The sequence below is a fragment of the Dipodomys merriami genome, unplaced genomic scaffold (assembly GCF_024711535.1).
Source record: "Dipodomys merriami isolate MVZ:Mamm:240054 unplaced genomic scaffold, mDipMer1.0.p SCAF_7, whole genome shotgun sequence".
NCBI classification, from domain to species: Eukaryota; Metazoa; Chordata; class Mammalia; order Rodentia; family Heteromyidae; genus Dipodomys; species Dipodomys merriami.
The window spans coordinates 3,699,704-3,722,968 of record NW_027206290.1 but is presented as its reverse complement, the minus strand read 5'-3'; the positions used below and the strand labels follow the sequence as shown (position 1 = coordinate 3,722,968).

Sequence of the window (23,265 nt, the reverse complement as noted above, 5' to 3'; positions counted from 1 at the left end):
TTCAGATAGGTAGGTAGAAAAATTGTAATGCATAGTTAGAGAGAATCTACTGGAGTAGAAAAGTTTTTACAGGAAAATATGGAAAGTTAGAAAAGGGAAAAGGAAACATGAAAAATGACAATTGTAAATATTTAGGGTGCAAGAAATAAGAAAAAGAAGTAGATAACATGAGATCATTCTAGGTGGAATAAGAGGAGCTAGAAGTCATGTGACAACTATATTTAAAAAGTTACAGGAGCAAGCCTATAATTCTATCTACTGAGGCAGCTGAAATCTAAGAAACAATGTTCAAAGCCAGCCTAGGAAGAGAAGTCCATGAGACTCTTATTTCCAATTGTCCACCAAAAAGTGGAGCTTTGCCTCAAGTGGTAAAGCATTAATTTTAAACACTGAAGGTCAGGGACAGTACCCAGGGCAAGAGTTCAATCCCCAGGACTGGCACATGCTTGCACATATACATAAACACACACACACACACACACACACACACACACACACACACACACACACTACAGAAAAGGTTAGGATAGAATTTGTGGACCTCTTAGATCAATACTACCAGGTATGAATTGAGATTGAAGTTAATTTCATTGATATGGAAAATGAAAATTGATAGAAAAAGTATATATTCTTGTTTTCAGAAAATTTGAAATAGGAGTGAATCCATAATAGAGTATGAGTAGCTGCATGTTTTTGCATTTGAAAAGAAGTTGTTTATGAAAGATTCTACAAAGTAAAGGGACACGATTTAAGAAAGATTTGTAAGAAGCAGCAGTAATATTTCCTTGTTCAGGTACATGAACTGCTTCTGTATTTCCAAGCCCATAGTGAGAGCAATGTGTTACTCATAGGGTTGTAAGTGCTCTCATGGGTATTAGAAGCACATTTAAAATTGACTACACAATAAAAAGATAGTGCCTTGGTTATAGTATAATAATGTAATGAGTGAGAACACCCATAAATATGGTTAATCGAGGCAAACAGTCAGTTATTTGCCAAGATCTTATATGTGAATAAAAGAAAAAGTAAGACAATAATCTTCCTCTCCTGAGATTCAATTTTAGTGTCTGTTGAACAGAGGAGAAAAAAAGTCTATAAAAGTTTCTGAAGTTACATATACTAAGATACTTCTCCATATCGCATTTTCCTTATGATTAAATTTTTAATAAATACTTTAGTCAATACTGGGATTTAAAATCAGGGACTAGGCTGGCAACCCTTCCTTCCACTGGAGCTATGTCTCCAGCCTTGTTTTTGCTCGTTATTTTTGTTTTGTTTTGTTTTATTTTGTTTTGCACATACTTTTTTTAAATTTGTTGAAAAAATTAATATTTGTCGATATGTACATAACCACTAAGAGCCAGCTCTAGATATAGAGCAAAATATTCGTGTTCTAATACTCAAAGCCACTCACCCAGATTCGAGGGCAAAGAACTTCATCAGAGCTTTGCTTCCTCAACCGTAAATCTAGGCTGTACAGACCGCGCGGCCTCCACGCAGGCTTATTGCAAGGTTCCAATCCAAAAACACACACGTATTCAAGCCATGAATACGACTTAGAGCAATACAAACAGAACAAGGAACAGCGGTCCAACTTCAAGTGGAGGAATACTTCGTCACAACCTCGATTGTACCGATGTATGGATGGAGTCAATGAGAAAGTGACAGGTGACTGAGGAGAACGAGTAGGCCATTCTTCAGAATGGAAAGAATTTTGCAGTATCGGGTAGTCTATTCCATCCAGCTATGCGTCACTTCCTAAACTCCAGGAAGGGGTCAGCACCACCATCAATAACTCTCTCATAGAAGAACAAGGTCAAATGTCTCATGTTTCTTTACATGTGAGATATGTTTAATTCAGTCATGATGGGTGTGGGGCCTATACCTGACAGCAGCAAGACCTTTTGAGGAACCAAACATCGACTACGGTTTATCATGCAAGTATCTACATATACACAAAAGAATTCCTGTTCATAGGGGGAAAAATAAGTGTATAAAACATGTTCGGGGATAAGTACCCGCCATATCCACCTAGCTACAAAATGTTACTATTTCCCAATACTGTTTTTCCAGTGTGACATATAAATTTCCACCCCAGTTGCAATAGTCTCCTTACATTCTTGGAATGTGACTCTACCCCAATTCCTATAGTCCATGTAACACCTTCATAACACCTATTCTCGAAACTGATGCTACCCTCAAATCCCCATAGTCTCTGTAATATGACCCATGTGACTGCCCATGTGACTTATGTGACTGCCTCTTAAAATTTTGCTTAAATTCATCCTACACCTGTCCATGACTGCTGCTTCTATTCCTGCTTGGAGCAGCCTGACAGGTCTGTCCCCCAGTAAAGCCTTGAGCTTGTATTGGTCAGTCTCGCTTGCCTCTCATTTCTTACAAATACCACCAAGAAAAACAACAATAAAATAAAAGAGGCTCATGGACTTTCCTGCCTATACAAGTTTCAAACTGAACTGCAATCCTCAGCTCTCAGTCTCTTGAGTAGCTAAGATAACAGGAGCCTTAAAACCCAACTGCGCCATATTTTTATTATACAAAATAAGAGTTTAGATCGTAACTTCAGAATATACTTCTCAAAATAAAAAAGTTGTTCCGTGGGTTCCCGAGGTCTCCCAATTAACTATTTGGGCTTATTGGGAGGTGACATTTCAAGTCAATTGTCTTATTTTTCACATTCATCATTGATCATCATTTTACTTAAAACCCCAATCAACCTCTAATATTATGCCAAGTGCTTTCAATATAGTATTTCAAATTTTTCTTGCAATGTCATTTCTTGTATTTTATACACTAACAAAGGTAAGTCTCATATGTTACACAATTTTCAAGGACAATTCATAAATAAATTAGATGTTCAATTAAATTTGTCTAACCCTAAACATCATTCTTTTTAATATTAAAAAGAAACATTTCTGTAAAATTAAAGTTCACTTAGATATTGAAAGCTTAATCCTATCCATGATATAATTTACCAAATCAAGAAAGAAATATCATTATAATTACTAGATTATTATATTTATTTTCTAGAGCACTTATAACTTTAATCATTGTGAATTGAGAAACATAATTTAAAAATCAAATTACTTACTTTTGAAATTATAAATTTCAATATTCATGAATTCATTTTGTGACTTATAACCACTGAATTTAGGTATCATTACAAAGGATATTTTTCAAAAGTGAATTTATGAAGGCCAACCAACTGAAAAAAATTTTAGTCCTGCAGAAAATAAAGAGCAATATTCTACCTTAAATCTGACTTGGAAAACAGGATCATAGTACATAACAGCAATAACTCAGAATTTCTAAAAATATTTCTAAAGAAATGCTACATGGCACAAAACACTTTAATTAAAGCAAACAGGCCTTTAAATTTGGATGTATTTTCTAAATAATGGTGTCTTTCTCAATGGCCTGCAACTGCCATTGTTATCTGTTTGCAAAACAATGTAGTGGACAACTCAATTTAAAGTCTGTCTCACTTTAATTTAGAGTAAGACGAGCATGTTTTCTCCCTTATTGGTTCACATCCTTAAGTTAGTTTTTGTTGCTATAGTTGTTTAATAAGGATTTTTGGAGGCCTTAAAAGAAATTCTTTCCATTTTAGAAAATGCCTAGAGTTGCTTTGCTGTATGTGTGATAAGGCCCTATATAAATCTAAGTGTTGTTGTTGTTAATGGGATCTATTCTCACAAAACAGCATTGTAGGAGCTGCTTTTATGCTGAGGCTGCCTAGAGAAGGGAGAGAAGTGGAGATTTTACTCTTGCTTTAAAAAGAAATAATCAGTGTGCAGGTGGCTGCATAGTGGGATAAGCAAATGGGACTAAGTGTAGCACCGGGTTTTCTGCACAGAATAACACCAAACAAGAATGAACCAGATAAAAATCTTTTGTACAGCAGTATTCTAAAGAAAAGCTTTGGGTTCTTACCTCCTCATGTTTATGCAGGAAAAAATCACTGTATGCTTAAAATTACATTTTTCTCCATAGGAACTTCTTGCTATAATGTAGATCTGGAACAGTTAATATTGTTAACATTTCTAGGCTTCCAAAGCATTCAAAATCAATCCTGAGTCAGGGTTAGGGCCAAGCTTGGTACATGATCTTGGATGCTCCCCCTGTCAACCATAAAAGTAGGCTATTTTCCTTATTGAAGAATTTGTCCAGAGTTCAGATTTAATATGTACTTCTTTCTATGTCACTATAAGTAAAAAATTAGTTCTTCAAAAGATTAAGTATGCATAAAGTGGTGTTTAAATAGTTTACAGAAATTTATTATTTCAGGTAGTGTATATACTTTTATTCAGCTTAATTTTACAAGACAGTTGAAAAATATTTGGTGCACCCCATGGAATTTGGAAAATATGTTGCTTCAAGTCTGCAATACAATGAAATCAGAATAATTTCAGCTTAGTCTGATTTCCAATGATAAGTACTTTCTTGAAAAACACTGCCAGATACCACAGCTTGTTGAGAGAGAGAGAAAAAAAAAACAAAACAAAGCAAAAAAATGAAAACAAACGTGAGAGCTACTGAAATTCATTTCAAAACACCTCCTGTATAGGTTTGAGAAAAAAATAACTACAACAAACGTGTTCACTATTATAAGATGCTCAGCCGCTTAGCTCTGGCTTCAGAGAGTCTATTCCCTGTTCTTATAGCCTACTCTAATGTTGGGAGGCAGCTGAGTGGCCTCCAGGATAACCATATTGCAGAACAAAAGAAAGGAGATGGGATGGAAGAGCTCCAATTTCAGCCCAGTGGAGCTTGTGAGCTCATGCCAAAGATAACAGAGGAGCATCAAAGGCTGTGTGGGACAGCTGCACTGGCAGGGAGCTACAAAGGCAAGAGAGAGAAGAGAGGAGAGAGAGAGTGGGGGGGCACAGAGAGAAAACAGAGAGATACAGAAAGAGACGTGGTAAAATACAAAGAGAGAGAGAGAGAAGAGAGACAGAGATAGAGACAGAATAGTAAATGTAGGTTGAGGTTGGTGAGATGTCTGGAAGAACGAGAGCAAAATTTTATGACTAAATAATAGGATCTGCAAACACAGAAACAATCCCTAATAAGTTGTAAAAAAAAAAATTAGATTCCTTCTAGGGAAATCATTAGGTTGTTTTGTTTATCAGTTAGAATTTCCTTTTACTTTCAAAGCCTTCTTATTAAACGTATTAACTCCAAAGACAACAATTACTAAAGTAAATGAAAATCCCTCCTGCGATACTGAATCAATTCTAACTTCATTAGTTTGGTTAAAGGTATGTGGAGGGATGGAGAAGTCCATGTGTGGTATGTTCTAGAGAACTCTACATTTGTTAGTATTTTATTAGATTGCGTGCTTCAAGAAACAAACTGTCTCAGCATTTGGAAATGATCAAGTGTATAAAATTAGGTTAGCTAATGAAACCCTATTTGGTAGATTAGTTGATCTAAAGTGAGATTAGTTGATCTACAGGAGTGATTTTCAGCCAAGAGTAATTTTGTGTTTTCCAGGAGGATATTGAACAATGTCTGGAGGCATTTTAATTGCTGTGACTACAGAGCATAAGAGGAATCCATTGGGAAGAGACCAGAGATACCACTAAGCAACTAATAAGTGACATCCTTGCAACCCAGTGTAAAGAATTACAGGTCCCAATGGTCAACACCGGAGAGGAAATTGAGAAACCTTGATGTGTGTTTAGAGACTCATGTGTTCTCACTGAGGGTCAGTACTTTGAGACCTGATGAATTATTTCAGCTTTTTTTCATAAGTAAATTGGGGATAACAATATTTCCTCAACATTGTACCTGTAAGAATTAAATGAGATTCCCTATCTTATATAAAAACAAACACACTAAAATAAACCAAACAATTGCATTTGGGCTAAGAACTAGATAAGTATTTGCAGGTATTATTTTCTATTTTCATTTTCCTAGGGTATAATCTGAGAATAGATTAAAATACAATATTGGTAAATAATGTATAAAATAGTCACCAATTTTTTTATATTTGCCCTATGTCTTTTGGTAAGAAATCTTAACTTCCTACTATATGAAGAAGTGAATTTTTGGCCAAAATAAATAGATAAGTATTAGAAATGAGTATTGGTTATAATTAAATGGAATTTTTAACCTACACATATTAATAAACAAATCAGAACGTTTTAACTTGCTTTACTAGTCAGATTTGTCCCTTCAATGTTTTTCCTCTTTACCAAGACTCTTGGCTATTTTCCCATGGGCAGGTGCACTTTCTCTTGGTCATGATCATCACACATCATTTGGTTGGAACTATAGTTCATATTGATCATGTGGAAATAAAGAATGACCACCCCAATAGGAATAAGCAAAATCTTTCTTATCAGTAATGGTTAGAGAGAAGAATAAGCCAACACCACTTGCATCTGGTAAAATCTGGGATTGAAAAAGCTGTATAGGTTGATAAAAAGGGAAGGCATCAGATATTCTCTGATTGAAACTGTTCACCCATTCAAGCTAAAAATAGACTAACTCCAGGTAGAGTACCCTGAGTAATTAGTTAAAAGAAAGACATTAGGCTTTTTCTCTAATTGGTTCTAAGCTGGAAATAGGGACAGAACTCATGGCAGACGTAAGTCATTAATCAAATCTTGACTATTTTATCCAAAGGCCATAAAAATTGGGGTTTAGTTTACTGAGCAAATCATTAATGATTATAGGTTCTATTTTAACATATGATCTCACTATTGTTCATTCTTATATTCAGTTGCTCAAGCTTCTTGGAGAGAGATGCCCTGTATGTTTAGATTTATTTGAAAAGCTGAGTGAAGCAAGGCAAAAATCATCAGTAAATAAAAGAAAGCAAAGAAATGTCAAAACAGTGAGTATAAAGGTCTTGCATTATATGTGTGTGGGGTGTGTATGCACACGCCCCTTCCCCCCCCCCCCCCCGCCCCCACCACACATGCGCATATGTGTTTAAATTTACGACCTGGGTGCTATTTCTGAGCTTTGTTTGTTCAAATCTTGCACTTTGGCTCTTTCACCACAGCTCTACTTCCAGCTTTTGGGGTAAATTAGAGATGACCATCTCAAGTACTTTCTACCTCATCTGGCTTCAAACTTTGATCCTCAGATTAAACCTTCTGAGTAGATTACAGGCAGGAGCCATCCACACTTGGCTGTAGTATAGATTTTATTCTTTTTTTACTCATTGTAGAGATTTCCAATAGAATAGTTTGTGGTCATAATAAAAGAGACAAATAAAAATTCTCTCAGTTTTTCAGGTTTTTTTTTAAACTTTGTGGAATATTTTTATTATCTTAATAGAGGTAAAAAGAAATTGCCATTCAACGAGGCAGTTTAGGAATGCAGTGCATCTTCAACACTTTCACCCACCCCTACCAACCCACCCCTTCACTTTTACTTAATTTTAGGTTGTGCATTGAATTTTTTTGTAACACTACGTCTTGATCTGTGCCACCATTTCAAAATCTTCACCCTCCCACTTTGATCCACTTCTTCCCTTGTACTTCTCAGTTCTGGAATATATATAATGAATTCTTGTTTGCATTCTCCGCCTAACCCTTTCATTTTTTTATACCCCTGTCCCCTTAATCCCACCATTCCTTCTTGCGAGTACCCATTTACTGGTACTTATTTTGTTGGCCTCTGACTAAAACTTTTTAAAAAATTACACTATCTGTGCTCTACAAGAGTGTATTATACTTCAGTTAATTCATTTTTAATCCCTTAATTTCAAATCAGTGTGTTTACTTGTAGATTTATAGATACATTCTAGTTCCCACAAATGATGGAAAACATGCAATTTATGTTTCTCTGGGTTGGTTTATATCAGTTTATATAATTTTTTTTCCAAATCTTTCCATTTCCTTACAAATGGTACTATATCATCCTTTCTGATGAATGAGTAGAAATTTGTTCTTTTCTTAATATATTTTCTTTTATTTGTTCTTTTTTTTGTTTATCGTGAAAATATTGTATAGAGGGGTTACAGTTACATAGGCAAGATAGTGAGTACGTTTCTTATCAAGCACTGTTGCCTCCTCCTTTATTTCCCTTTCCCATCCCTTCCCATCCCCCCACCCCACACCCACCCTTGCCCCCCAACCCCGCCATTGCAACAATGAGGTATACAAGTCGGTATGTCTTATATTTTTTATTGTAAAGGTACTGTATGGTGGGGTTACAGTTACATGAGAAAGGTAATGAGTCCATTTCTTATTGAGCATTGTTACACCCTCCTTTGTTGTTCCCTACCATCCCTTTCCCCACCTCCCCCAACTCCTGTCTCCTTCACACACACACACACACACACACACACACCCCGCCCCCGCTCCTCCTGGCAGTGTTGTAAACTTTTTTCTACATACTCTCTTGTACATCTCATTATTACAATGGGTCATCCTGAATACTATTTCAACATTTTTTTTATTTCCCTTCCCCTTCCCACGTTAGGAAAATGTATATACAAGATGCAGGACACCAGAATCAAATACAGTGATAACAGAAATTTGTGTTTATATAAGTCATAGAAAAATTCACACATTTATTGAATAAAAACTTATTGAATGTAAGGGTATATTTCATATTATGCCTATAGAGTTCAAGTACACAGTTCAAAATTTAACAGAGATTCATGAAAAGATCATTACATATTTCTGTTCTTGATTGTGACAAAATAACTAGCTGGTTTTAGGCTCTTAGACCCAGAATATAGAGAATGACTGTAAACAGGATCCAGGTATCACCATGAATCAATGGGACAGAGTTATTACAGAAGGATTCCTCAAGTCTTCAGACATATGTTGGTAAAGGAAATGACTTAAAGTCAACAACACCCAAAAGAAGGAAAGAAAGAGTGAGAGAGAGAGGAGAAAGAGAAAGAAAGAAAATAAGAAAGAAAGGAAGGAAGAAAGAAAAGAAAGAAAGGAAGGAAGGAAGGAAGGGAAAGAAAGAAAGAAAAGAAGGAAGGAAGGAAGGGAAAGAAAGAAAGAAAAGAAGGAAGGAAGGAAGGTAGAAATAAAGAAGGAAAGAAGGAAGAAAGGAAGGGAAAGAAAGAAAGGAAGGAAGGAAGGAAGGAAGGAAGGAAGGAAGGAAGGAAGGAAGGAGGAAAGAAGGAAGAAAGGAAAAGAAAGATAGAAAGAAAGAGAAAGAAAGGAAGGAAGGAAAGAAGGAAGGAAGGAAGGAAGGAAGGAAGGAAGGAAGGAAGGAAGGAAGGAAGGAAGGAAGGAAGGAAGGAAGGAAGGAAGGGAGAAAAAGACAAGTCAAACAATCATCTGCTTTCACACAGTGGGTTGCAGACAATTTGTGTTCTTACCATCAAAGAGGAAAGACCTCACAACTCATGCAGAATTGAATAGAGTATTATGAAAGATCACCTTTGTCAAATAGAATAAAAATTGCATGTTGAAAAAGAAATAAAGTGGCTATATCAAAACTCATCAGAACTTAAAATGCCGGTTGATAAAATAACTCAGTGGTGATAAGAATGTTTTTTCCTAAATGATGTCCAAATGTCCAAATGTGGATTGTATCAATTTTAACCTCCATACTTGATCAGTATCTACATATTCATATCTATTTATCTATCATCATCATGTACTTACCTATCATAAGATTAAGAAAATTGCTTAGATCATAAAACCAAAAAGCCTTGTTGAACATTGCATGGAAATTTTAAACAAAAGTTTATGATTAGTCTTATTTTTTCCATTAATTGATGTTATCCCCATGTTTTGCATGCAACCTCTGTTTTAATATGGATAAGAGCCCATGGATTGCTGCATCTTAGACCTCACTTGGTAGCTCTTATGCTTTGGATGCTGCAAACTTTTACTTCCTGTGTCTGGATTAATAGCTCTGTTCCAATAACACACTAAAATGTTCTCCAGGCAATGTTAATAACCTAAAGAAAGCAAGGTCTAAGCAATCTATTTTCTGACAATTGTTTACACTTGTCCATCTACAGTGATAACAGAAGTGACATAGTACTCTGATGCATAAGTGACAAATTCCCAGCCAGGTCTTTTTCTTATACCCAATGTTACACAGCAACTGAAACTAAAGAATTTGCTGATGGTGCCTTCTACATATAGACACAAGCCCAGCTTAAACACAGGATGGTGAAAATCAAAATAACAAGGATGTCTTAAAGATCTACACATGAATAGAAAGCTCTTATAAAATAGGGAGAAATAAAGTTAACTCCCTAATCATAGGCTCTCATGTGTCAGCTTGTCTGATCTAAGTAAGATGATTCCTATCACCAATAATGTGTTTTCACTATTGTACAGGAACACATCCACAAAACTGAAATAAAAAAAGACAACAAATGAAATATTAAAAAGGAGATAATCATTGAGTTGATAAGAATAAAGAAAATAATAAGCCATGACAAATCCTCTCAAGATGTAATCTATGGTTATTGATTTTAAGATGTATCAGTATTTCATATACTTGCTTTTAAGAGAGAAAAGACATTTCAAAATTAGTGCTTTAACAAGTTGCCTTTGTAAAATGAGTCAACTTCATCGTGGTTAAAATGTAGAAAGGGGCTGGGAAAGTGGCTCAGTGGTAGAGCACTTGCCTTGCATGCATGAGGCCCTGGGTTCAATTCCTCAGCACCACATAAGCAAAAAGAAAAAAGCCAGAAGTGGCGCTGTGGCTCAAGTGGTAGTGCGCTAGCCTTGAGCTGAAGAGCTGAGGGACAGCGCCCAGGCCCAGAGTTCAGGCCTGACCCAAAAAATAAATAAATAAATAAGTACATAAAATAAAATGTAGAAAATATGTATCAATAAGAAAATATGCAAAATAATAAAATAAAGCATAATAAAGTATGAAGAGTAGGTTTTACTAGAAACTAAAAGAATCAGGTTAGATATTTCTATAACATATATTTGACAAGAGATCATAAAACAGTGAAAGAGGCAAATGACGCTAATTAAACAAATTAATATTTTCATAATTATTTCTCTAGCAATGTTACATAAATATTTGAACTGAAAAATACAAGGCATAATTATTTTAAAAGTTCCATTAAAGCTAGGTGCTGGTGCTCAGGGATTATACTCAGTCCCTGAGTTCGAGCCCCAGGACTGGCCAAAAGAAACAAACCATTCCTTTATTGTAAAAATCCTATCCTGTCCTTAGAATGGTATTGTTATTGAGCACATCAGATGCCATGACAGCAAACTCAGCTAGAGAAAGTAGTGTTCATTTTTATAAAAAATAATTATCTAGATTATCACAGGAAATGAAATATTTGATTTATTTGAAAATGTTTGATATAACATTTTAGCATGAAAAGTAAAAATGACAGTCCTAAGAAAATAGTTTAAGAGAATAATTGATAGATATTTACATAGAATCCAACATATTAAAAAAACTCATCCTGAGATCCCAACCTAAAAGATACCAAAGGAAATGGCATTTGTGAATTTTTTACGTTTTTGATTAATACTGAACTTGATGTGAGAAATATGAAATGTGTTACATGTAGTATAGAAGTAAAATCCTCCATTGAATAAATGGAAGAAAATCCTAAGAAATGTTAAACATATATTTATTTCATTGTTATAATTTCTCTTGAGTTTCAGAGTTAATTTTGCTGTCAATTATAACTCTAAATAATCTTACATAAATTATATCAGAAAAACAATAATAATTTAATAACTAAACATTAAAATATTTAACTAGATCATTTTAAATGAATCTATAATATATATTACCAACATACTAAAGGCATATTTTTTTCTTTGAGGTCAGTGTCATTCTATTCTGAGCTAATTCAGTTTTATCAATTAAGTACAAAATACAAGTAGCAGTGTCTCAATTTATAATCTCAGCAACTCAGTAAACAAAGATACAAGGATTAAAGTTCAAAGCTGGCTTAATCAGAAAGTATAGACCCTTATGTGAAAAAGAACTAGAGCAGAAAGCTAGGGGGCTACGTATAGCTCAAATGGTAGATTGCCTAAATGCCTACCTGACAAATGCAAGGCCCTGTATCCAGGGCCTTGGGGGAGGGAGAGCAAGAAAGAGAGGAGACAGAGGAGAGAGAGGAGAGTGAGAAGAAAACTTCAAGAGCAGTAGGGATCTGAGCTATAATAATACTGATTTAATTTGATTATAAATTACATGCTACTGAAAAGAGTACATTTTAGAGAAACTTGAAAGGTACAGACTTTTAATAAAAATAAAAAAATCAATTGTCTTAACTTTAAAAGAAATCAGTAAACAAACTTTATATTACAAATTTTCTGCCCCAAAGAGAAATAACATAATTCTTGAGAGCAAAATTCTTGTTGAAAATATTCCAGGAACTTTATATTATTTCTTATAACAATCTTTGGCATTTGCCCCAGGTACAAGGAGGAAAAACACCCTCCATGCAGGAAATTTGACTCTAGGGTTTTTGCAAGTATCCTACACTACCCCTAGGTTACAAGAACAGGTCAAGGATAGTAAACCCAAGCTCAGATTTTTGGCAGAAATACTGTTTGGTTTCCAATAGGCAAAAATTTTAAACTACTTTTTTATAAAAATTCATGTATACTATTTCTATATTTCAATATGCCTATGATATATAATTTGAGGCATTTTAAGAGTGTTATTAAGTGGTATTAGTATAATTCAGTTTGAGGTACGGTGATATTGTTCATCACATTGCTGGGAGACATGCACTCATTAGAAAGGAAATATGCTGGTATCAGTACCTTTAGGCAGCTCAGTAGGGAGTGAATGCATTTGAATAAGAGGCCCATAATGTAGACAATCCTACTAGCATTTCAGAAACAGGTATCAGCTCTGCTCCTAAATAAAAATATACAGTTGTCATAAGATTTAAAAATCCATGCACTTCAAAAACTCCAGTATTCAGAAGTGTAGAAAAATAATCTGATATAATCCAAATAAACACTCCTGCCTGTCATATAACCTTTAATTATAATATGGCAACTGTAATTTCACCTAATTAGAAAAGGTGAATCCAATTTTGAATTGCAAATTATTCATTTTATGGGAGCTTTTAGGAAATTAAAGCATCCTTGACTGACAGATTCAGTCAGTAGAGTTTGAGGTGACCTATGATGTGACGTTTTTGATTAATCAGTGAGCTATTCCAAAGGCTCACTATTCACTGGTTGTAATATGCTTAGATATAATGTTCCAATTAAGACCTGCATTACAATGTTCAGGAGTTAGCAGTATGACCCTGTACAATCTCTCCCAGCTTTCACTTATTTTCTCATTTGTAAGTGGGAATTAGAATGACCACAGTTCTATGAACTACCAAGAATTAAATAAGAAATCATAGTAAAACAATCTGCTATAACTTAAAGCATTGCAAGTGAATTTAATTACAAATAATTTATGATAGCATGCTTTGGGCAATACACAGTTCTACTAAAAGTGAAGAAAACCTTGATCAAAACTAAAAGCATGGGATATTGTTCAGCTGTTGAACTTATGGACATTAATCTGCTGTCGATTGGATATTTGATTTTGATTAAGACAAAAAAAACCTGAAAAATCCATAATGAGTAAGAGATGTTAAACCTCCAAAAAAACTTTTAAATGTTTGCTGTAAGTAATTACTTTCAGTTGAATAATCATTGTTTAAAATATTGATGTAAACAAAGCTGTCAAAGTTCTATTCAAGGCAGTAATTAAAAGATTCTTTTCAGACAGAATCTACAATGAATGAAATCACACATATGAGAAGTTGTAAAAGCTCACATGCACAGGAATAATCCAGGCTTCAGAGTTAATCCTTCCCAAAACCTATAAAAAATTTGTATTGTCCTAAAATTAGAACAATTTACATGACAAAGGTAGTCTCATTAAACAGAAATATCAAAGTATTAAGTATACAATAAATGTATAGAAATGTAACTATCGTCTACACATGAAAATCAAAGCATTTTTCACTAGTTTATAAATTCAAAGTCATCAAGGAAAAATATATTCAATTTTAATATGCCTAAGCTACATTAAGAAGCTAACCCTAGTATTACTTGTCATCAAGTACAGCATTTTTTTTTATGGTTCCAGAATGTAATGAGCAAAAATAAAGCAAAATACTGACAAGGTGGAGTACAGAGATCTTCCATCTTGAAGTTTTCTACAGTGACCATGAAGAAAATGACTCAGTGATAAGAATCTTTCTGCAAAACTCAATGTGGTATTTTTCAAGTAAAATTTCTGAAGGATGTACACAAACTTCTCATCACTGTTTTTAAAGACATTTCTGTAGAAAATTTAGTAACGCAAAAATGTATAAGAATTGAAGGAATTCAGTACAAATGAAAGTTGAAGAATTGTAATGTCTATGACCACACAGATTTGAACAATTGCTGCAGTAAAGGAAAAAATGTAATACACAGTATAGTCACTGTGCATAGGCTAAGAAACCATGAGGCATATCAAGAAACTTGGTGAATCACAGCACACATATCTAGAATAAGGTGATTATAAGGAGACTAGAAGTGGTAAAATCCAGACTTTGGAAGGTAGAAGCAGAAGAATCCTGACTTACAGGATAACCCAAGTTGTATATCAAGACCTTCTCTCAAACAATAACAACAACCAATATGACGTTAGTGAAAACTTTACATATCTCACAACTTTTGGTTTAGAATTTTAAAATGTTCTCTGAGAAAGGATACGTAAAGTTCATGAGAACACACTCTATCAACAACCTGGTTGTTGTCTGGTTTATTTTGTATGCTTAGCAATGAAATTTTGATAGTGAACACAAGGATTCTTAGAGGTGTTTAACTATGGAATGAGGCTTTACATAAGATACAATATAATATAGACAAGTCAGAATTCTTACAATGATTGAAAAGAAGTAAAATTTAATCAAAATGGATGGAAACAAAATTAATCTTCAAATTTGTTTATTGCAATAAAGATGAAAAGTTAGTTTAGCACTTTAACATGTTAATTAGCCAATTGTTTAATATTATGCTGATGCACAATTTATCTGAAGTATTGATAGATGTGAGTTGAAAAGTTTAGAGAATTTCATTCTTGCCCTGATAGTAAATAGAACCACTTGTCCTTATGCTATTTTCACTAACTGGCAAGTGGGAATCTTACCTTGGCACAAATGGATGACCTCAGTGACTTCATTTTGGAATTTACTAGTCACTATCTCATTTTATTCAGTTCTGCTGAATATCTCATTTTATTCAGTATTTACATAGTGATTTGAAAGGCCAAATAGCTACTCTGAGCACTGGCAGATAAAAGAGAGAAAGGAGAGTAGTAACAAGATTAATGTTCTTGTGAGAATTGCCAAAAAATATTTTCTTAGGTATGATTTCCTCATGCAAAATCTCATTTGTTCAGTGGTATAATCTCAATTGTACTGTGATTTGAAGTTGGGGCTCAGAAACTCCAGCACTTAAACCATGCCCTGCTCCCTATTTTACTTTAGGTATATTTTTGGGTAAGATTTCAATTTTGCCTAGGGTTCATCTTGGACTGCGATTCTCCTAAACTATGACTTCCACAGCACTGAAAATACAAAAACATACCACAAAGTTTTGTTTCCATGTCTTCTTAATTTTTGGGGGGTGGGGTGGGGTGGATCATGGAACTTGAACTTGAACTCCAGGCCTAGGTGCTGACCTTCAGCGCATCAGCTCAAGTTTAGTGCTCTATCACTTGAGCCACAGAGACACTTATGGTTTTCTGGTGTTTATTGGAAATAAGAGTCTCAAGGATTTTCCTGGCCAGGCTGGCTTTGAACTGTCATCCTCAGATCTGAGCTTCCTGAGTAGCTAGAATTACAAACATGAGCCACCATTACCCAGCCTCTCATTAACTTTTTTGCCCAGGCTAGTCTTCTAGTTTCCTGAGCAGCTGAGTTTTTACAGGTATATGTTACTATATACAACCCCATGTAGATATCTTCCTTCATTTTCTTTCTTAGTATATTTCATATTTTATCCAACATAAAATGAGGAAAGTCTTCATCAAAGGCACAAACGTGTATTCTTCTACCTATGGATAACTTATGGAAATCATAATGTTTGTAACCCTTTAATATAGTCATTTAAAAAATTATGTCAGTGATTCTCTTTTATATTCCAATGGGTAACATAATTAAATTTTCCCTCATAATGTATCCATAAATGAAACAAGAAAAATAACATGAAAAACAAAAGACATACTCACAAAGATTTACTATATCTCTGTGTTCTACCTAATTATACTACTTAAACCAAGGACTTCTCAGAAGAATAGCTTTATGACTTTTATTTTATCATCAACAGACTTATTACTAAATTTAATGCTCTTTCACTAAAACTCCTAAATTCAAATTATCACTTATTATTTAAACAAATTTAGCAAATATTTTTCTTCTCCAATATTTACTCCATTGAGTTTATAAGAATGATAATATTCATCTAGCAGTTTTAATGCATAAATTGAAATACATATTTTTTGCTAATGCTTTATTTGGTGTTTAGTATATCCTCAGTAAATATGACCAACTAATACATCTGCTCAACGTCCCAAACAAATCATTTGTCACCTAATGAAAATGTACAGTGACTTATCTACTACTATGCTAGTATTCATGATATTTACTGATTACTTAATGTGTTGTAACAATAGTGATAACAGTAATAGCAAAGCATTGTTGTCTAGTCATAAATACATGGAACATCTTATAGTATATATGAAAATGATAATCAAAGCTTGTTTGATGCCCTGTTTGCTTTGATGGATGCATTTGGAGTCAAAACAACTAATTTGAAATAAAAAATGAGAAATGAATGTAAGGAGACAAAAGAAATAGGAAAGAGATTTTTAGAAAAGGAAAAGAAAAGCAAAACCAGCAGGAAGTGACTATGGTTTTTGTAACTAACCAGTCTTTACTTAGATTAGTCAAAACAAAATTCCCCATTTAATCATAGAAATAAATAGCAATGATATCCGTATTAAAATATCACTTTCCTGTAAAAACAGGTATCTGCATTTGCCTCTTGCATGTATAATTTTACAGTTTCTTTTTAAAGCTGCATTGGTTGCAGTAATTTTTATTCTTCTATGGGAACTTTCTGAAGAAATTTGAAAATGTCACACTTGTTAAGGAATTTCAAAATTCTCAACTTAGGAATTTTTTGGTTTAAAAAATTGATAGTGGCAACAAATGGGCCATTTTCATGCCTTAACCAATGTAATAACATCAGCATTCTAATATATGTAAGAGCCATATTAGAAGTGAAAGTGATATGAGGAGCTATATAAATTCAGCATACAAGAGAATCACATTGCAATCCCACTCCTGGGCATTTACCCAAATACCACAAAGCAGGCTACTCTAAAGCCATCAGAACAGCCATGTTCATTGCAGTATTGTTTACCATCGATAAGATACTGTATACCATAAGATACAGAATCAACCCAGATGCCTGTCAATGGTTTGCAATGGAATTCTATGCTTCCATCAGAAAAAAAAATGATATTGCCTCATTCATAAGATATGGAAAGATTTGGAAAAATTGTACTAGGTTAAGTAAGCCAGAACTTAAGTGAACTTTTTTCTTAATTATTTTTTATTGTAAATATGATGGACAGAGGGGTTACAGTTACATAGGCCAGGTACTGGGTACATTTATTTTTGAACAATGTCACCTTTTCCCTTGTTTTCACGCAGCTTTTTATCCCTCTGAAATCCCCTCCCAAACAAGTTGTACAGGTCATTTTCAACATAGTACTTAGTGTTACTGCTGAATTAGTTCACCCTTTGTCCCACTATTTCTGTATTTCCACTTACCTTCCTGAAAACAAAAAACTTACATACAAGACAAAAAGTACACAAATCAAAAACAGTGACAAAAGGTGAATTTCTTGAAATTCATCTCAATAAACATCATATTATATGATCATAGGCACATAGCTATTGAGCTTTTGTGAACCTCTCCAAAGAATATAATCTTTTGGTCTCACTGAGTAAATGTTTCAATACTTGTTTAATTTATCATAGTAAAGTATATTTTTTGTCTTCTACCATGCATTGTAGATTTATAGGCATATTCTAATTACTGAAAATGAGGAAAACCATGCAACTTGTTTCTTTGAGTCTGATTTATTTGCTTAGTATAATTTTTTCAAGTCTTTCTATTTGCTTATGGATGGGACAATATCATTCTTTATGATGGAAGCATAGAATTTTATTGTGTATATATACCACATTTTCTTTTTTTTGGGGGGGGGTCTGGTTGTGGGGCCTGAGCACTGTCCCTCAGCTCTTCAGCTCAAGGCTAGTGCTCTACCACTTGAGCCACAGCGCCACTTCCAGATTTTTCTTTTTGCTTATGTGGTGCTGAGGTATCGAACCCAGGGCCTCAGGCATGGAAGGCAAGCGCTCTACCACTGAGCCACCTTCCCAGCCCCCATATACCACATTTTTTTAATGCATTCATCCACTGAGTGGCATCTGGCTTGATTTCATAGGAGCATTCCCTTTTAGCCACATCCTCACCAGCATCTATTACTGTTATTTGTCTTATTAATGGCCATTCTAACTGTGGTAAGGTGGAATGTCAATGTTGTTTTAGTTTACATTTATTTTTTAGCCACAGATGTTGAGCATTTCTTCATGTGTCTATTGATTGGACCTTTTTTTTTTTTTAAGCAACTGTACAGAGGGGTTACAGTTACATGAGTAAGGTAATGAGTACATTTCCTATTGAGCATTGTTACCCATTCCTTTGTTTTTTCCTACGGACCCCTTCCCTCCCAACCATCCCAACTTCCCAACCTCTCTGCCAAGCTGTAAAGTTCATTTTCAACATAGTGTCTTGCACCTCTCATTGTTACAATGGGTCAACATGTATCCTTGTTTCAGCATTTTGTTATTTCCCTTCCCTGCCTCAAATTAGAAAAATGTATATACAAGATCCAGGGCACTGGAATCAAATACAGTGAAAACAGGGGTTATAACATGGGGGAAGAACATACACAAGAAACACAGCACATTAAAAACAACAGCAAGAAAGATAAACCCTCTTGTGTCCCTGTCTTGAGTTTCATTTCACTTAGCATCATCTTATATGATCATACGAGCATAGCTTTTGAGCTTCTCTGCTTGTCTGGTAAGATTATCCTAGATGTATACTAATTATTGCACATAAGGGAAACCATGGGACCTATATTTCTTGGGCCTGGCTTACTTCATTTAATATAATTTTTTCCAAGGCTTTCCATTTCCTAACAAATGGGGTGGTCTCATTCTTTCTGATAGAGGCATAGAATTCTATTATGTATATATATATATATATATATATATATATATGCTACATTTTCTTGATATATATATATATATATATATGCTACATTTTCTTGATCCATTCATCTATTTGAGGTGCATCTGTATTAGTTCCATATCTTAACTATGGTGAATAAAGCTGTGATAAACGTAGTTGTGCTGATAGCTTTAGTAAGACCTAGTCTGTGATTGGGTAAGTACCAAAAGTGGGCATTCTTCTTTAGGAGAGCCCTATGTGTAGTCTTTTGAGGAACCTCCATACTGCTTTCCAAAACGGTTGAACAAGTTTACACTCCCACCAACAATGCAATAGCATTCCCTTTTGGCCACATCCCCTCCAGCATCTATTGTTATTAAATTTCTTCCTTCCTTCCTTCCTTCCTTCCTTCCTTCCTTCCTTCCTTCCTTCCTTCCCTTCTTTCTCTTTCTTTCTTTCTTTCTTTCTTTCTTTCTTTCTTTCTTTCTTTCTTTCTTTCTTTCTTTCTTTCTTTCTTTCTTTCTTTCTTTCTTTCTTTCTTTCTTCCACCTAAAAACCTTTATCAGCCATGGCATCTGACCTCCATTATAACAAGAAAGTGAAAACCAGCCCTGAAGTCAAATAGCTCAGGGTATTTGGCATTCACAAATGGTCAGTGGCAGTTTCATAATTGACCAAGAAGCAAGTTACAAAAGCGTAACTAGCTGTTAGTGATTACAAATGGCATCAAAGTAAAGTAAGGTGGCTGAGCCTAAACAATATCCTGCAGACATCTTGGTGCCTAGAAAGGAGACCCAGCTCCAAGGCCTGGAGGTAGGACAAGCCTTCATATGAAGTGTAGATACCTGGCTAAATGGGATGTGAGCTAGGTGGGCGCTGCTTTAGCCCTTCAGGAAACATTATCTCTCCAAATGGACTAGAGGTGAGACAAGCCATCCTTAGAAATGGAAATGTCTACCACATTGTTGGTGGGAGTGTAAACTTGTTCAACCAGTATGGAGGTTCCTCAAAAGACTCCACATAGAGCTCCCCTATGATCCAGCAATCCCACTTTTGGGCATTTACTCAAATGTTCACAAACAAGACCACACTAAAGCTACCAGCACGACTATGTTTATTCCACCATTATTCACCACAGCTAAGGTATGGAACCAACCCAGATACCCCTCAGTAGATGAATGGATCAAGAAAATGTGATATATATATATATATATGTAATATATATAGAATTTTATGATATATATATAGAGAGAGAGAAAGAATGACATTGCCCCATTTGTTAATGGAAAAAATTATATGAAGTGAAGTAAGCCAGGACCAAAGAAACATAGGTCCCATGGTTTCCCTTATTTGCAATAACTAGTACATGTGTAGGACAAGCAGAAGAGGTCAAAGCTATGTGCATATGACCATATAAGCTGATGCTAGGCGAAGTGAACCCAAAGATACAAGAGATTTTTCAGCTTTCTTGCTGTTCTTTTTAATGTACTTATCATGTACTATGTGATTTTGTTGTTGTTGTTGCTGGTTCTTTGTATGTTCTTCCCCCGTGGTAGATTTCTTATTATAGCCATTCTGACTGGGGTGAGGTGGATTTGCATTTCTTTTATGGCTGGAGAATTGAGCATTTTTCATGTATCTATTGGTCGTCTTTATTTCCTCTTCAGAGAAGTCCCTCTTTAAGTCTTTAGCCTACATATTAATTGGGCTGTTGTTTCTTTGAGTATTTGTTTTGGGGGGGATGTATAATTTTTTTGAATTCTAAGTATATTTTAGATATGAGGCCCTTTCTCTTGTATGTCTAGTGAAGATCTCCTCCCAATCTGTGGTCTTTCTATTGATCTTGCTAGCTATGTCCTTTGCCACACAGAAGCTCTGCAGTTTCGTGCAATGCCATTTGTCCAAACTTTCTTTGGACCTTTATGATAAAAAGTTTAAAAACATAAAAAATAGAAATAAGGCAGATTTAAGGAAATGTAAAAACCTTTCCTGCTCCTTGATTAGAAGGATTAACATCATAAAAATGGCAATACCACCCTAAGCTATCTACAAATTCAATGCTCCATCAAAATTCTAACAATATTATCTAATGATATAGAGGAAGCAATCCAAAATTTCATATGGGATAATAGGAAACCAACAGAATAGCCCAAACAATCCTCAGAAGGAAGAACATTGTTGGATGAATATCAATACCAAACTTCAAATTTCATTGCAAAGCCACAGTAACAAAACCGTCTTGGACTGGCCCGAGAATAGGCCTGAGGACCAATACAACAAAATAGAGGAAATGAACTCACAGACCTATAACCACCTAATATTTGATAAGAGAGCCAAAAACACAGGATGGAAGAAAGCCTCTTCAACAAATGTTGCTGGCATAATTGGCTATACACATGCACAAAAGTGAAGCTAGATCCTTATATATCACCCTGAATCAGAATCAATTCCAAATGAATCAAATAACTCAATGTATTTGATACCATGAAAATATTTCAAGAAGAGATAGGAGAAATATTAGGGCTCATTGGCACAGGTCTAAACTTCCTAAGGAAAGAAACACAGGATAAATGGAATACATCAAACTGAAGAGTTTCTGCATGGCAAAGGACATACCAAGAGAATGGGAGATGAGCTTTACTAACTAAATATCAGTCAAGGACCTCATATCTAAAAATATACTCAGAGATCAAACAAAACAAAACAAAACAAAATAAAAAAACCTCCACCAGGCACCCGGTGGCTCATGCGACTCAAGAGGCCGAAATCTGAGCATCACAGTTCAAAGCCAGCCTTGGCAGGACACTCTATGAGACTCTTATCTCCAATAAACCACCAGAAAACTGGAAATGGTGCTGTAACTCATGTGGTAGAGTGCTTACCTTGAGCTGAAGAACTCAGGGACAGCACCCAGACTCTGAGTTCAAGCTGCATGACTGACTAAATAAATAAATAAACAATTTATACTCCCCAAAAGCAAATCCTCAAAGAAACAACCCATGTTTCCTTGGGCATGGCTTACTTCACTTATATAATTTTTTCCAAGATTTTCCATTTCCTAACAAATGGGGCAATGTCATTCTTTCTGATGGAGGCATAGAATTCCATTGTGTATATATACCACATTTTCTTGATCCATTCATCTACTGAGGGGCATCTGGGTTGGTTCCATATCTTAGCTATGGTAAATAATGCTGCAATAAACATAGTTGTGCTGGTAGCTTTAGTGTGGTCTTGTTTGTAAACATTTGGGTAAATGCCCAAAAGTGGGATTGCTGGGTCATAGGGGAGTTCTATGTGAAGTCTTTTGCGGAACCTCCATACTGCTTTCCAAAGTGGTTGAACAAGTTTACATTCCCACCAACAATGAAGTAAGGTTCCTTTCTGTCCACATCCCCTCCAGCATCTGTTGTTGTTAGAGTTCTTGATTTTTGCCATTCTAACTGGAGTGAGGTGATATCTCAATGTTGTTTTGATTTGCATTTCTTTTATGGCTAGGGATGTTGAACATTTCTTCATGTTTGTAATATCTCGTATATGTATGAGTCAAGCGGAAAAGGTCAGATAATGTGATGTCAGGGAAATGAACCCTTAGATGTGTATTTTAATGTTTTTTTCTTTCATGCATGTGTTTCTAACGCATTTATAAGATTATCTCTTTGTTGCTTTGTATGTCCCTCCCCCACAGTATAACCCCTGCTTTCACTATATTTGATGTCAGTATAACTTGTGGAGGAGATGGGGAAAAACCAGTTGTTTAAGGATACAGGTGGACCTGTTGCAACAATGAGAAGTACAAGTTGTCATGTCCAAAATGAGCTTTACAACGTCGGTGCGGGGGGGGGGGGGGGGGGAGAGGGGGGGGAGGGGGGAAGGAGAAGGATTGGGATTGGGGGTAGGGGGGAGGCTGGGAAGGGATGTCAAGGGTAAACAAAGGAGGAGGCTGCAATGCTTGGTAAGAAATGTACGCATTATCCTGCCCATGTAATTGTAA

The 23,265-nt window shown here is 35.1% G+C and overlaps 1 long non-coding RNA gene across 1 annotated transcript; it reads left to right on the top strand.

Moving 5' to 3' along the window:
• Nucleotides 1-1,821: 1,821 nt before the first annotated feature.
• Nucleotides 1,822-6,817, top strand: LOC138816485 (uncharacterized). The gene is made up of 3 exons (XR_011368673.1): nucleotides 1,822-1,937; nucleotides 5,518-5,731; nucleotides 6,752-6,817. It is a non-coding gene; the product is annotated as an uncharacterized lncRNA (long non-coding RNA).
• The last annotated feature ends 16,448 nt before the right edge of the window (nucleotides 6,818-23,265 follow it).